A 15,651-nucleotide genomic window follows, 5' to 3' on the forward strand; every position below is an offset into this window, starting at 1 on the left:
TGTATCCACTCAGATATTCTAGTTTTATTCTATGTGATGTAAGAAGTAACCACTGCATAGTAGGGAGAAGAAAAAATGGGGCAGGATATGGAAGAGAAAGATGTGGCTCACATAGATGCCAACATTTAATTCACTAAAAGCCACTCTGTGGACGGCCATGGTTGGAAGCAGCACCCATTAAGGTTCTATAGAAATAACTCTAAAAACCTATAGTATTTCATAGAGAATGATCTTTTTCTCTATAGAATTTTTAAGCCATCCAGTAGAATTTAATGGTAAATTATTTTTCTGGTACAGAATTCTATAGGACCTCTCCATCATTGTGTCTGACAGAACCATGAATTCTACATTTTATTAATCCTATAGAATGGCAGAAGCACAATCTTACAAGCCAAGTCTTGCTACTATTGTGAAGTAATTTTGTGGGTTCTGCCAAGAGGCGTTCCTTCTCCGTGACTGAATTCTGATGTGGCTATCTATGTTGCTCATCACTATAGACTTCTTCCCAAGAATGTAGAGGCTGGCTTTTTTTTTAAAAAAAATCTGTTTCACATTAGTACATTTGACTATTTTGGTCTGTATTTACTGCAGTTTGAATGATTTCACCAATGACTCATAGAACTATATCCTATCATACAAGTTTGTTGGGACGGGCAAAGTCACCTGGGAAGCTCAGTGATCAAATGGTCATAGAGTTCACAATGCATCATCACATGTTCAGAAAGGGGAAGGAGGAGTAGAGATGGGCAACATTTTTGTATGGTTTTTTAATATATATTTTATTTTTTTGCCAAAAAATGTGGATTCGGATTGACTGGAACATTTTGTGAGTTTGTGTCAAATCTGCTAAATTGTTTTGATGGGGGGAAAAGGGGAAAAGAAATTCCAAACAGTCTAAATATTTCATTTTGACATTGAAAAAATAAGGCGTAACAACTTTTTGTTTGGAATTGTACTTCAATTTTGTTTAGACAAGACTAAAAAAATCTAACTAAACAAAACATTTCATTTCAGGGATCCTCAAAGACTTTCTGTTGTATTTGAAACAAACTGAGTGTGATGTAGCACCTACTAAAGTTTTTGAAACAAGTCTAAGTGCAATCCATGCATTAAATGTCACATCCTTCCCACTACTGCATCACTGCTGTCACTGAATGGATCTACACAAGCAACTGTATTTGCAGAAGTTATAGCCAAATAATAGAGCTATTCTAGACAAATAGATAAGGGACAAAGAACAAAGCAGTAGCTGAATTCTGGGGTCCCTGTGACTCCCATTGGTTTGTACTGAATTCCAGTAGTCCTGAAAAGAAAAGTATGTAAATAAATATCTTAGGGAAATTTTTAACCTTTGGTGGTGCTGAAGATGTTAGTCTATCCAAATTAATGCCGTGAGAGTCAGATGGGATGGAGGATCAGTCTGCTGCAGATGATGATGGGAGTCCCCTTTCTATCTGCGTTCTGCAGAAGACAAAATAAATGATACAGTGAGTGGAGAAGATAATGATTTAGCAATAATTCTCAAACAAACCAACAAATAGGACATGACCTCTGCAGGTTAATTTGCTGAGTTAAAGGCTATGGCGGCTAATTGAACTAACTGTTCTGGATTCTAGAATGGGTACAGTGGAGGACAGAATAATCTCTGCAGAAGATTGTGGGCCTGGTTCTCACTTACAGTAAGGCCCCTTTACATTGATATGGCAGGGTAAAGAGGCCTTTAAGTAGTTGCACTGCCAAAGACCTGTAAAGGGGGCTTAGTGTAAATGAGAATCAGGCTCTCTACTTCTGACCTGGGACATGAGAGGCTTACAAAAAATTAAACTGAATATTTAGGATGGTCATTCTATCTTCCCACCTCTCACAGCAGTAGCACCCTCACTGAAGTAAACTACCGTGCCACAGCCATCACCTCCTTCAGATCACATCTTGAGAACCTCTTCTATCAGAATCCCTATATGAAATTAGCCACATGACAATTACTAAAAAAAGGGTCATTGGAACTAACTGATATTTGTTTAGAAGTTAATTTCAGTGTTTTATGTCTCTTCTTCTCTTAGAACATAATCTCTTCTGCGCAGGGACTATGTTTTCCTGCATCCATAGACAGCACCTAATATATAGTGGGTGCTACAAATAAGAATAATGACCTAAGAAACAGGCACAGAAAATCCAATTGTGGAGGTTCCAGAAGGCTCTGGGAAATGAACGATGACAATATCTCTATAGCCCTATGTAGTTACTGTAGGTGTTTAACACAAGGAGTTAATGTTCTACAGAGGGAGGTAATGTTGAATGGGCATTTTAGTTGTCTTAATTAGATTAGATTATTCCATGCTAGCTTTTATTAGTATCAATACACTGTGATAGAGTTGAGACCTTCTCTTAGATCATTCTGTCTCCAATGGGACCTCCTTTTTGTTTTGCTAGTGTCACGTTTTGTTTACAATATGTTGAGAATTTCACTACGTACTAACTCTCTTACAAATAAGAGCTATTAAGATGAGGCTGCATTGACTTTTCCATTTTGTTCCTCACTGTGACCGGGTTCTAGGCGTGAAAGCCTGACCCCATTGAAATCAATGACAATTTTGCCAAAGACTTCAACGGGGCCAGAGTTTCACCCTGAAACTTCAGTTAGCAATATCTAGCTAGAAGCTCTATGATAACATGTTTTGTTGCCCCCCCCCTTTTTCTTTTTTTCTATTCTATTCTTCTCAGTACCGCCTCGATCAGGGATGAGCAACTGGAAGCCCCAGGGTCTGCATCCAGCTCACCGAGGGTGACTAGATGTCCCGATTTTGTAGGGACAGTCCTGATTTTTCGATCTTTTTCTTATATAGGCTCCTATTATCCTCCACCCCCGTCCCGATTTTTCACATTTGCTGTCTGGTCACCCTAAGCTCACCAGATCATTTTATTTGGCCCGCCTCAGCCCAGCTTAGGGCAGGTCATCCTGTGGTGCCAGGCCCCGGAAGGCACTGGGGTAGGGTGATGTTGTGAGGGGAGGACACATGTCTCACATGATGCTCTGGCGAAAGCCGACAGCTGGAATGGGGAACCAGGCCCAGCTCTGCTGGACAGGAGTGGGGGTGAGTGCGGGGGGGGGGGGGGTCTCTTTTCCAACCATCCCCAGGACTTACTACCCCCACAGGGGCAGGATCCACCCTCCTGCAGACACATGTCTCAGGGTCAGGACCCATATCCCCTCATATCACACTTCTCAGGTCCATCACACACATTCCCTCACATCACATCCCTTGGCCTACCAAAGGGTTTTAGTGGCCCTATACTACATTAAAATTGCCCATCCCTAGCTTAGATGGAACTTTGCATTGTTCAGTCTGATTTCTCAATTGTATTTATTTTACATGTCCTACTAGTGTAATTAAATATTTAGGAGTTAAAATATTAGTGTTTTATTTTCTTTGAATTACACTCTGCTATGGAAACACAGTCTGAAGACTCAGTTTAGTTACAGCTATTATGACTTCCTTGGATAGCTAGAAAGAGTGATAGTTAAGTGTAATTAAGATGAATATTTTATTTCAAGTTTTACCCATTATGATATCACTTTCCTCTGTTGCCTCTTTACAAAAACACCTGTCTCTAAGTATATGTGGAACAGATGCTGCTTAAAACCTGGTATTATTTGCTTCCATAAAAAGAAGACAATGGAGATATATTTTGATCTCACTTTATTTTTATATTCTAATTGTCCAATTTAAAGTGGTATTGTTGAATCCTCTTATCCACATTGAACTTTTTAAAATACTAAAATAAAATAATATGAGACTAACTTAAAATATATTCCTTTTCCATCTAATTAGGATTTTTCAGTGTATGGAAAGGATAATCCATTTATCATGCTCCTGATTTATATTGGGAAGAAAATGACCAACATTTTGAACTCGGAAGCCCTTCTCTTGATTTCCACTATATTATATTTTTGGCCCCTTGAAATCAAGAAACCATAGTGAGTAACAATATCAAGTAGTTATTTGTTATCCTATAGTCCTAGGGGCAGCAGAATATCAGATCACTGCAGGGATTTTCTTTTCTGTGATTCAGGTAGGAGCAGAACTGGGAAGAGCATCTGCTCCTCCAGTTCATTGCGACATGGCAAAAAAGTGAGGCAACCACAACCCAGCCCTTACTGTGTTCCTCAGCCAGGATGTCAGTTTCATTTTCCCAGCTGAGGGTGTCTGAGATTTGTGATCTGTAATGCTCACCACTAAATGGGTTATTTATTATGCTCTCAATGTTTCTAGGCACTTCAGGAAGCAGAGGAAGGTGTTATTACATATATACCTAGGCAAAATGGCTAAAAGTGAAGAGGAAGCAATAAAAGTGTTAACAAAACCCTCTAATTCCCTCTCACCCTTCCATTAGTTCCTCTTAGGAGGTTTAAAGACTTTTTTAGGGGTGGAGAGGAAGCATGGGAAACCGTGTTAAGAATGATTCCTTTCCCCCAAATCCTAAAAAAAAGCTTAAAAGCTATGGGGCACTAATAAAAGCACATTAGTGAGTTGCATTAGACTCTTGGTAGAATTATGAGTCGCCTGCTCACTCTCTGCCCCAGAACTGTAATAAAAAATCCATAAACTTTTGCCTCTGCAGTAGATTGCAACGCAGTACGGGAGAAGTCAATGGAATTAAACGAGGAAGGAATTCTACCCGTTGCTTATGTTAAAATTAGGTACACATTTCTTCATGGCAGCTGTGGATTGTAGTCATTCTGTTGCTACAACAGCATGTTGAATCTAAGGATCTCATCTCCGTGCTTTACCAATATTAATATAGCCTCACAGTCTCCCCTGGGATGTAGTTATGGATTATTTGCATTTTACAGATGGAGAAATGGCATAGAGAGTATACTTATAAAGTTTACAGATGATACCATGCTGGGAGGAGTTGCAAGTGCTTTGGAGGGTAGGATTAAAATTCATAATGATCAGGGCAATGGAGAAATGGTCTGAAGTAAACAGAATGAAATTCAAAAAGGACAAATGCAAAGTACTTCACTTAGGAAGGAATAATCAGTTGCACACATACAAAATGGGAAATGACTGCCTAGGAAGGAGTACTGCTGAAAGAGATTGGAGGTCGTAGTGGATCACAAGCTAAATATGAGTCAACAGTGTAACACTGTTGCAAAAACAAACAAACATCATTCTGGAATGCATTAGCAGGAGTGTTGTAAGCAAGACCCGACAAGTAATTCTTCTGCTCTATTCCACACTGATTAGGCCTCAACCGGAGTATAGTGTCCAGTTCTGCACACCACATTTCAGGAAAAATGTGGACAAATTGGAGAAAGTCCAGAGAAGAGCAACAAAAACGCTTAAAGGTCTAGAAAACATGACCTCTGAGGGAAGATTGAAAAAATTGAGTTTGTTTGGTCTGGAGACGAGAAGACTGAGAGGGGACATAACAGTTTTCAAGGACATAAAAGGTTGTTACAAGGAGGAGGGAGAAAAATTATTCTTAACCTTTGAGGATAGGACAAGAAGCAATGGGCTTAAATTGCAAGAAAGGTGTTTTAGGTTAGACATTAGGAAAAACTTTCTCTCAAGGTGGTTAAGCACTGGAATAAATTGCCTAGGGAGGTTGTGGATTCTCCATCATTGGAAGCTGTAAAGAGCAGGTTAGACAATCACCTGTCAGGGATGGTCTAGATAATACTTTAGTCGTACTGTGAGTTCAGGGGACTGGAGTAGATGACCTCTCAAAGTACTTTCCAGTCCTACAATTCTATGAAATTCTATGAAATGGAAAGTCAGATTAAAGCCAAAATTTTACAAAGTACCCACTGATTTTGGGTGCTTCAGTGTATGGGCATCCACCTTGAGACAACTTGTGCCTGATTTCAGAAAGTGCTAAGCACCGCTTACATCAAATGAAGGCAATGGATATGTCTTTGAGTGCACCTTTGAAAATCAGGCTGAAGGTGTCTAATGCTGATCACCCAGAAACTGAGGTATGGAAAATTAGTTGCTACTTTTGAAAATTTGTGCCTAAGTGCCATGCACAGCTGGGAATGGACCCCATATCTTCTCTATTTAATACTACACAGCAAATCATTATACACAATCAGCATGGTTGACAGATCCATTTAGAATCCGTCAAAAGACACTGCTTGACTTGTGCAACACCGTTTGGTACCATTGGTCAGACTGTTTTCTGTCATCCTCTAAAGGAGCACAGATCTGTAAACTGCACATCTCTTACACTCTTTCAGCTATGAATGTCAACGATAGGTGTGCTTATTTCGAAGTAGAGAAACACTGTCTCTACCTAACATGCTTTGAAAGAATGAGTTTATGGAGGTATATGTCTGTAGCATAAATTCCCATGTAAGTATACAGCCATTATTGAACTTTCTGGCAGCATGACCCCAAAATGGTATGCCCTATGGTCTATACGAAGGCCCAGAACCTCTCCTTCCACATGCAGAACCACAGGACGGGACTTAAAAAGAAATCTGAGGATTTTCTTGTGGAGATCCCCATGTCACTTCTTCATTCTCTTAAATTGGAACAGGAGAGGGGTCAGTGACAGAGTCCATGGTTTTTCTATCAGTGGGTATGTGTTGTCAATGGTGCACATACTAGTGCACAGCACACATTGCTGTGTAAAAGAAACCAGTATGGTACAGCTGAAGCACTGGATCAATGTAACAGCATTCTGAGCCACTCACAGGCATACTTGCAGACTGATGCTTAATTGCAAATTCAGAGCTGCTTGTGGATGTCAACTGGGTAGTGATGCACATTTTACTCAGGTACTGTGCTTTTTGTTGTTGTTGAAGATAAAGGCAGGGGTTTGTCTCAGATACTTTACTGATGATGAGGTACTTCTACTTTGATATCCTCTGGGTTGCATGGAGCACAGGTATTCTCTGACATGACTGTGTATCCTATTTCAAAGATTTCTCAAAGGCTTTCTGACTAGGGGTAAGGATATATGCTGATCATGTAATAAAGATCAGCAACAGCCAGTGACAGATAGTAAAGACTCATCCTTAAATATACTAATTACACTTTCTTAACTCTGTAACTCAGAGACATAAACCTGGTAATCTGAAAGCTCTTCCTGCTCCCCCATTATCTTAACAAAGACTCATAGAATATCAGGGTTGGAAGGGACCTCAGGAGGTCATCTAGTTCAACCCCCTGCTTAAAGCAGGACCAATCCCCAATTTTTGCCCCAGATCCCTAAATGGCCCCCTCAAGGATTGAGCTCACAACTCTGGGTTTAGCAGGCCAATACTCAAACTACTGAGCTATCCCTCCCCACAGGCAAAGAACCATTTGCCAAGGGTCAGTCTCACCATAATTTAGATCAAAGGCAGATGTTAACTGCTCTAGTAAATATACTGATTAGCTTGCAACCAGTGATCATATACTTGGAGAGTTTTTCATGCAGCTTTGAAATGGATCAATCATTTAAAAAAATTATCCACAAGTATGAAAAATGACCAAAACAAAATGGTTCTCCAAGCCACAATGTGAAGACAATCTAACCAAAGTATAAGTGAACAGCCTACTGTAGAATGAAAGTGCCATCAACAGTAATATAGTGCAATCACTATTTTTAAGCAACTGTAGTGACTTTACCAAAATTCCTGGGTAGTATTCCCCTGTATTTTACAAAAATACATTATAGGCAGAGCAGGTAGCGACACCTATAGTTAAGCTTTCCTGACACTTTCCATCTTAGGACCCTGTATAATGTCTGGTCTCACATGCTTAGTAGAGATTTGTTAGCGTTTGGCAGCTAATGTATCTGAAGATTCTATGTGCACTGAACATGCTGCATCGCCACACAGCTCCTATCCGAGAACGAGACGATACATGCTCTGTCCCCACAGAGCGAGAGAGCATGCTCTATCCCAGGTCTGCAAGGACTCTTCCTCTAATTGTTCCTAGCAGCCAGGAGCTGCTATGATGCCAACACTTGAACTGAGATCAGGGAGATTCTCTTTTGTGCTCTAAATGTCTGCCTACTGGCACACAGGCAACATGGAAGAGAAGGATGAGGTATTTGACTAATGCCAGGGGGTAAGGTGCAGAGACCTTGATAAGAAAGAGGAAGTTGAGGTAAAGAGCAGAGGTGGGCAGGTGCCAGTAGGGTGTGTGTGCCAGCAGGCATTTGTGCGTGTGTGTGAGAGAGAGGCGAGGGGGGGTTCTGCTGCTGTCTGAACTTATAAGACAGCATGCTGACACACTCTCTGACCCCAAAACACACTGTCTCTTCCCCCACATACACACAACACACTCCCTGTCGCACTCCATCCCCCCATTTGAAAAGCACACTGCAGCCACTTGCACACTGGGATAGCTACCACAATGCCCTGCTCTCTGTGGCTTTGCAAGAGATGCTAAAGTGGCCAAGCCACTGCACTTGTAGCGGACAGTGTAAACACACACGGCAGCGTTTTCCCTACTGCGGTCTCCAAAGGCTGGTTTAACTCTCAGCGCTCTTTGTCTGCAAGTGTAGACAAGTCCTGACTCTAATTTGAAAGAAAAAGGTTTGCTTGTATTAAATTAATCACAGTAGCAACAGCTGGGCTTAAATTAGAAATAGGGAAACCCAAAACCTTGGGTGGGGTATACCCGAAGGGGGAGGTAGGGAAGCAAAGGACAGATCCTGTGAGGAGGGGAGAAAGGAGAAGTTAGAGGAGAGGGGGAAATGGAGGTGTTGGAGGGAGCAGGAACAGGAATTAAAACTTCAGAGAAGTAGAGAGGGGCACGTGCTAGAGAGATGGATTAAGAAATAACTAAGTAATGTCCAGGGAAAATCTGCACTCTCTCAAATACTACTATGTAGTGACTGTTGGCAAATGTTCACTTTTACATGGTACTTTTACTTTTGTGTGCTGCTGCTACGCTGGGCAAACATCAAGGGTCACCTTTTCAAAGGTGCCCTTAATCCAATTATTTGCAGATGCAGTCTTCTTGGCACAATCATTTGGTGCATATAATAGAACTGGTTACATCTTACAACCTGACTTCTCAGTTGCCTAGCTTTCTGCCCATATGTCAATGAAAAGAGATGTGTACATGCAAGTGATGGTACCAGAAAAGATGCAGGCATCAGTTACTGAAGGTAACAATTAGAGACCAAAAATGCTAATATTTAAGAAGAACTGCTTGCAAACTATATTAGGTTTGAAACCCTAACAGTCATATAAAAATAACCTTAAAGTCATCAGAATGTACACAAATCTCTCTGATGGCTGGAAACCCTAGCAGTGTCCAGACCCACAGCTTCTTTGGACAATTGTCCCTTGAAAATGTTTACAAGTGTTGGCAACTGGGGCTTGTTTATGCACCAGTGTCACAGATATCATCTCAGCTCTGGGAGTAGCATTTGTTAGTATAACTCCTGCTGCAGAGGCATAATACCATTGGGAAAAAATGCAAATGATGAACCAGACTGGCTTGCTACAATTTTATACAAACTTTGGAGCCACATCAACTACCATAATATGAGAGGCTCATTCCTGGACAGAGATGTTGATCTGTTAAAGCTGGTAGTGGCAGACAATATTTTGCAACTTTTTCAGACACTTCACAGTGAGATGGGACATCTGATGTTAAAGCTGCTGTCCGTTTAGTTCCTTCTGGAGCACATTTCTCACCAGCTGGTATCTTCTAACTTTAATATGGCCAATTGCACTGTGCAAACTGTAGAGGAGTTCTCGTTAACCTAGTTACAGTGTGTTTTAAATATGCGGGTTGTGGCTATAAATGCATTCTGTCAGTTTCCACGCTAAGGAGAAATTAATAGAACTGATGTTTCTGAGCTAAAAGATAAATCTGAAAGTCAAGAGACACAGACTCAAATATGCATCAGCAAAGCAGTGACTACTGCACTTTCCTTCCTCTGTAACTGCTGGATTCTCTTTCAAGAAGTAGATGCTTATATAAGATACCAGGGACAGCTTTTATAATGCAACAGCACACTGGGTGAGTCAGATTTTGGCATCAGCAAACCTATAATGTTCCTTAAGAACTGCACATGGGAAGCCATTTTTGCAGTCCATAATAAGATCAACTTTATTGAATCTACAAATTTATGAACAATACAACACACACTGTTGCTCTTCATAAGCTACTAGATGATGTTCTTTATATCTACTACCATTTACACAGATCTCAGATAGGCTACTATTTTTATATACAACTTTTGTAACACCCAGTCGCCAGGGAGACAGGGCTGAGAAAAGGCTGCCCCCAAACCAATGGCATATGCTGAATAAAATTTCAGTAGGAGAACATACACAAAAGGATAGAATGAAGTTGATTGAACGAGTCTCTCCTAAGTTCCTAATGCTTTGTTTCCCCTGCACCCCCCACAAAAAAAGCCTCCAAATTTTTAAAAATCAGATTTTTTTTGCTAGGGGAAAAAAAAACTTTAAAAGATTAGAACACTGGTCATTGAGGTGGGTCTTTCTGAAGCCTATCCTTAACCACAGTGACTTCTGAGAATGGGAAATGGGAGCTGAGGAGATGCTAGTGATTAAAAGGGACAGTGCTATCAACGTTCATTTGTAGCTAAGGTATTCCTCTGGTTTTCACACACTTCACAGCCATTTGTTCCAGTAAAATATTGTGCTCCAATAACTAACATCTTCAGTCTGAAATAGATTTTTAATTCTTCTTTTTGCTAGCCGGTAGTTGGGTTCTTGGCTATATCTGTTTATAATACACGGACTCCTGTCCCTTACTCAGTTGAGCTAAAATTTATCTTTCCACTTCCATTGTATTAAATCAGCAGTTTCAAGCTACTTAGTGGTTAGGGATTACACACAATAGCCAATCCATTACAGAGTGGGTTCTGGTTAAAGAGAGGAATCTATTCCATTTTAGGACATTTTCGTCTGTTTCAACATTCACTCATTTTCATTATTTTTTGGGTGACCATTCATATGGTTGCAAGTACCTTTGGTCTAGACTGACTCAGCAACACATCATAGCCCATGCCAGCAATATGGAAGACACAAGCCTGACCTTTCAGAGGCAATGTTACTGTCATGGTTCAGGGCAACTGCATTGGTCTTTTTCCTCAATGGTTCAGCAAGGGCACCCACTCTCAAACTCCCAACACCCCAGCTGTTGCCTTTCTTGCATGGAGGCCATGTCTCACTTCCTTCTGACAGAGGTATTTCCAGGCTGCACAGTTCCCTGCCTTCACTGTGATAGTCTCAGCAGAGACAGACTGCCCAACCACACCTGCTTGCTTTCTCTTCAAAGCCTGATTATGCACCATTATAAATTACAGATAGTTCTTTCTATTCTATTCTTAATAGAAAAAGACTTCAGAGAAAACATTAAAACCAATAAAGGTTATTGGTGCTGATATCATAAGCAGAGATCATCCCAACTCCAACAGGGGGTCTAGTGGGAGAAGCTCTGCAGCACTCCACCCAAGGGATTTCCTTTGTGGTCACAAGTTGATCACAGATTCAGTGCAGAATAAATATGCTCATAACCTGTTTAGTCCATCCTTTATGCAGGTCAGGGATCTCTGCTCTAGAGTTTCCAGGAGTGGGTAATTAGAAGACAATGGGTTTTCCTCCCCAGGGCATAGCTTCAAAAGGGTGGATTCAAAGTGGGGCATTTGTACTCCCCTTACCTGCCCCTCTACTTCCTCGGAAATCCACTTCACAGGTATTGTTCCAAAAAGCTTGTAGAAGTTCCTAATACCAAGTGAAAGACAAAACTTTTGTCATTCAGAGGTGTTAACCCCCCTGAAAGACAAAAAGTTTTGTGGATGACAAGTGCCAGCGTGAACAGTGCTTTGTCGGCAGGAACACTCTCCTGCTGACAAAGCTAATGCAGCTCGTTGGGGGTGGAAGTTTTTTATCAGCAGGAGAGCTCTCTCCATGTCGCTAAAAGCTGTGTAGTGTAGACATAACCTTTGTCAGTTTCCTAGAGAAGGTACATACATACAATTCCAAAATAACACATACACAATTGCATTTTTAATATAATGGACCCCAAAGGTAATAAAAGTAATTCATTAAGCTTTAACTTAATTCAGTAAAGTTCATTCATGATATTGTCAGTCTGTCATAGTTCATATTTTATTTTAAGTAGAATTCCAGGAATCAGCCCCCAACATTACTGGAGGATATAGCACAAAATGCAGAAACACAACATACAAAAAAACTACATTAATATAATGTTAAGATTGCTAAAATCAAGAACTCAACAGTTAAGGAATGTCAAAATTAAAGTGGTCAATGAAACCTTAGTTTCCATTTCCGCTCCCCCGTGCACATATATTATGTAACAGTTCTTTTACATGATCACACACAATTTTTTTCCACAGGACCTGTGGCTGAGAAAATCTCTACCTTCTTGATAGTCCAAAGTGACACTGGAGCTGCAGAATACACAATATTGAACAAATATTTCCCCTATCCATCTCCATTTATTAATCAGGTGGTCTTTGCATCTCAGTCTTAATGCATCAAAGGAAGCTGAGATACAGTTATATATTGAACCTGGGTGGTGGTGGTGAGGTCAGAATGGTTGGAAATGTAACAATCAGAAATTTTAATAAATTGCTGAGCCTTCGATGAAAAACCTGATTTAAATTGGAAAGAAAAACCCACTTACCTACTACAGTAGAATCTTGTCAGTTTTTCCTTCTAATAATTCTATATGTGGTATAAATAAATGTGTGCCATGCTCTGGAGTGAAGAAAAAGTCATAGATTATATTCATTTTGAGACATTCCATTTTCAGTGTACAGTGACATAGGCAGTCTTTTCATGATTATTACGATTATTTTCTCCTCTCTGTCATTGATAATAAGCCTTTGTAAGTCTCAAAGTAAATCCGTAACTTTATATTTAAATATTTTTTCTCCAGCACCATCACACGCTGGTTTATTATAGGCTTTCTCACTAGTGCGGGATTGATTGCATGGGTTTCTTATTGTAGGTTTGCTCATGACTTCTGGGTTGCTAGCAATGTTTATTTTCAGAAACACACTGAAGTGTTTGTTCTTGAAAAAAATATAGGAAAAATTACATATACTTTGCAAACAAATATAAAGAACAGGATTTGGTCTACATTGGAGGCCCAGCACTCTCTAGTGACCCTTAAAAGATCTCTGCTCATAATCATCTCATTTAGCACCAATTTAGCAGTGGGGAAACATGAACTATAGACACTAAAACCCACACTGTAAGACTCCTTGTTATAGGTCTACTTCTTATAAAAAGTTGCTTTATCCAATGGCTCCAGACTGCATAGACCTCTAATATTTTCTACAGATGGGCCTACACAATTCAGAAAAGTATGATTCAAGTGTCTCTAGGTCATTGGTTCCCAAACTTTTCGGCATCATGCCCCCTCTTTAATTTTCGAGAAACCCTCACACCCCCCACCTCTCCTTTACCATCATCCAACTCCCCTTTTAACAAATTCAATTCATAATTTAAAATTAAAAATAAACATAAAAACTTGGTATAAAATTTTTTATTTAAAATTAAAAATAAGCACAAATAGTTTTTCTTGGCACAAAAATGTAATAAAAATGTAATTTAAAATAAGAAATAGCATAAACAAAACAAATTTAATGTGAAGGATGATGCTGCATTTTCTTCACAAGTTGGGAAATCCTAGGTTTGAAAGATGAAAGTGCAATGCAAATCGTTTTCGACATCCAGTCGATTCCTTTGTTTTGTTTTTATTATGACTAAACAAAAAGCTTTTTTCACAGAGGTACATCGATGAAAATGGAAGAATAATACGTAGCGCTTCTCCACCTTTTGGGTAAATTGGGAAATATTTTATCCAAAATTCCTCTAGGCTTAAGTTTTCAAAAATATCTTTCGCACTTGAATCGTATTTCATTTCGAGTGCTTGTTCTTGCAATACTTTTGGCAATGAATCGACATCAACACTGAATGGATTACGTGCTAATTTATGAATGGGGTTGCCAGAAAAGTTGTCTGGAAAATAGTGGATGAATTCGTCAGCAAGGCAGTTCAGATGAAACACAATTTTGTTCTTCGCATCCTCTTTACAAAGTTATTGGAAACCTTCATTTTCAGCGAGTGATGAAAATGTTGAAAAAGACAAAAAGGTAGGCATCTGAGCTTGCAATCGACTTTTCCAAAGCTTGATTTTTTCTGTAAACGCTTTGATGGCATCATGGTGCACTATAATGTTTGCAGTGTTGTTTCCTTGCAGCTTAAATTGAGATTGTTCAAAGATTCAAAAATGTCCACAAGGTATGCCAGTGAAAGTTGAAACGTTTGGTCCATAAATGCATGATATAAAACTCTTCTTTTTTCTGTTGCTGGAGGAAAATTTCCACTTCGTCTTTCAGTTCGAATAATCTCGAAAGCATGTTCCCTTTGGAAAGCCATCGTACCTCCGTGTGAAACAAAAGAATTTTATGATCCGCTCCCAAATCCGTGCAAAGAGTTGCAAAAAGTCTCATATTTAAAATGCTCTTCTTCACAAAATTGACAACTTTGATGGCAAAATTCAACGAGTCACGTAGGTTATCTGGAAGGGTTTTAGCAGCCAACACTTGTCTGTGTATGACGCAGTGAGTTGTGGTTATGGCTGGATTTTTTTCTGTCACCAATGTCACAAATCCAGAGTGAGACCCAAGCATCTCTGGAGTACCGTCTGTGCATACACCAACCAGTTTTTCCCATGAAAGTCCATTTTCTTCAAAAAAGTCAGAAATCGTTTTTATATCATCAGAAGCCTTTGATGTGGTCATCAATTCCTTCGAAAAAAGCAGTTCTTCTTTCACAGTTCCATCATTAATGAATCTAACGTAGACGAGCAACTGACAGCATTGTGCTACGTCAGTGGTATCGCCGCACTGAATTGTGAAAAAAGGAGAAGATTTCCCTGCCTCCACAACTTGAAGTTTTGGATCTTTCGCCATGTCATCGATGCAACATTTCACGGAATTGTCGGAAAGTGAAATTTCTGATATTTTTTTCTTGCTTTCGGCACTAAGCACAATATCAGCTGCTTTCAACAAGCAAGGCTTCACAAGAATTTCTCCTATTATATGTGCTTTCTTGACTTTAGTGATGAGCAATGACAGTTCGTTCATAAGATGCTTCTACCGCTTTAGCCAATGCTTAATGAAAAGCTCCAGTAGTGTCCAGCTTCATGCATTTAAAATTTTGAAGTTTAGCAGCAAAAAAATCTTCTGGTTTGTCTTTCAAAGCGCTGTGATTCTTTGTCAAGTGTCTCTCAAGACGACTAGGTCTCAAGGCATCATTGCCGAGAACTGCATGGTATACTATGCATTGAGGATGATCCATCCTGTTTTTTTCCATCATGGTGAAACCATATTTAATGTAGTTTTCATTGTACTACCTTTTCTTAATCGCGGCCATAATATGCTAATAAAAAAATCTATAAAAATATTTGTCCTGATTCGTGAATAATAATGGACGCAAGTTAATTTGAGTTATCGTGAATGTTTATTTACTACTACGTACGGACGCGTGCTGCCCTATATATACACCCCACCACCAGTCCGGCACGTAGCCGATCTTGCACGGTGAGTGGTGGAGGTAACCACTCCCACGATAGAACAGTCTCGAACACTCTTGCGAGTGAGCCAGGAAGTTTTTAAAAATTCCATAGCTTT

The 15,651-nt window shown here is 39.8% G+C and overlaps 1 pseudogene; it reads right to left on the reverse strand.

The window, feature by feature from the left end:
- Positions 1-13,642: 13,642 nt before the first annotated feature.
- Positions 13,643-15,394, reverse strand: LOC102947805 (annotated as a pseudogene).
- Positions 15,395-15,651: the final 257 nt, after the last annotated feature.

This window comes from Chelonia mydas, chromosome 4 (assembly GCF_015237465.2).
Source record: "Chelonia mydas isolate rCheMyd1 chromosome 4, rCheMyd1.pri.v2, whole genome shotgun sequence".
NCBI lineage: Eukaryota > Metazoa > Chordata > Testudines > Cheloniidae > Chelonia > Chelonia mydas.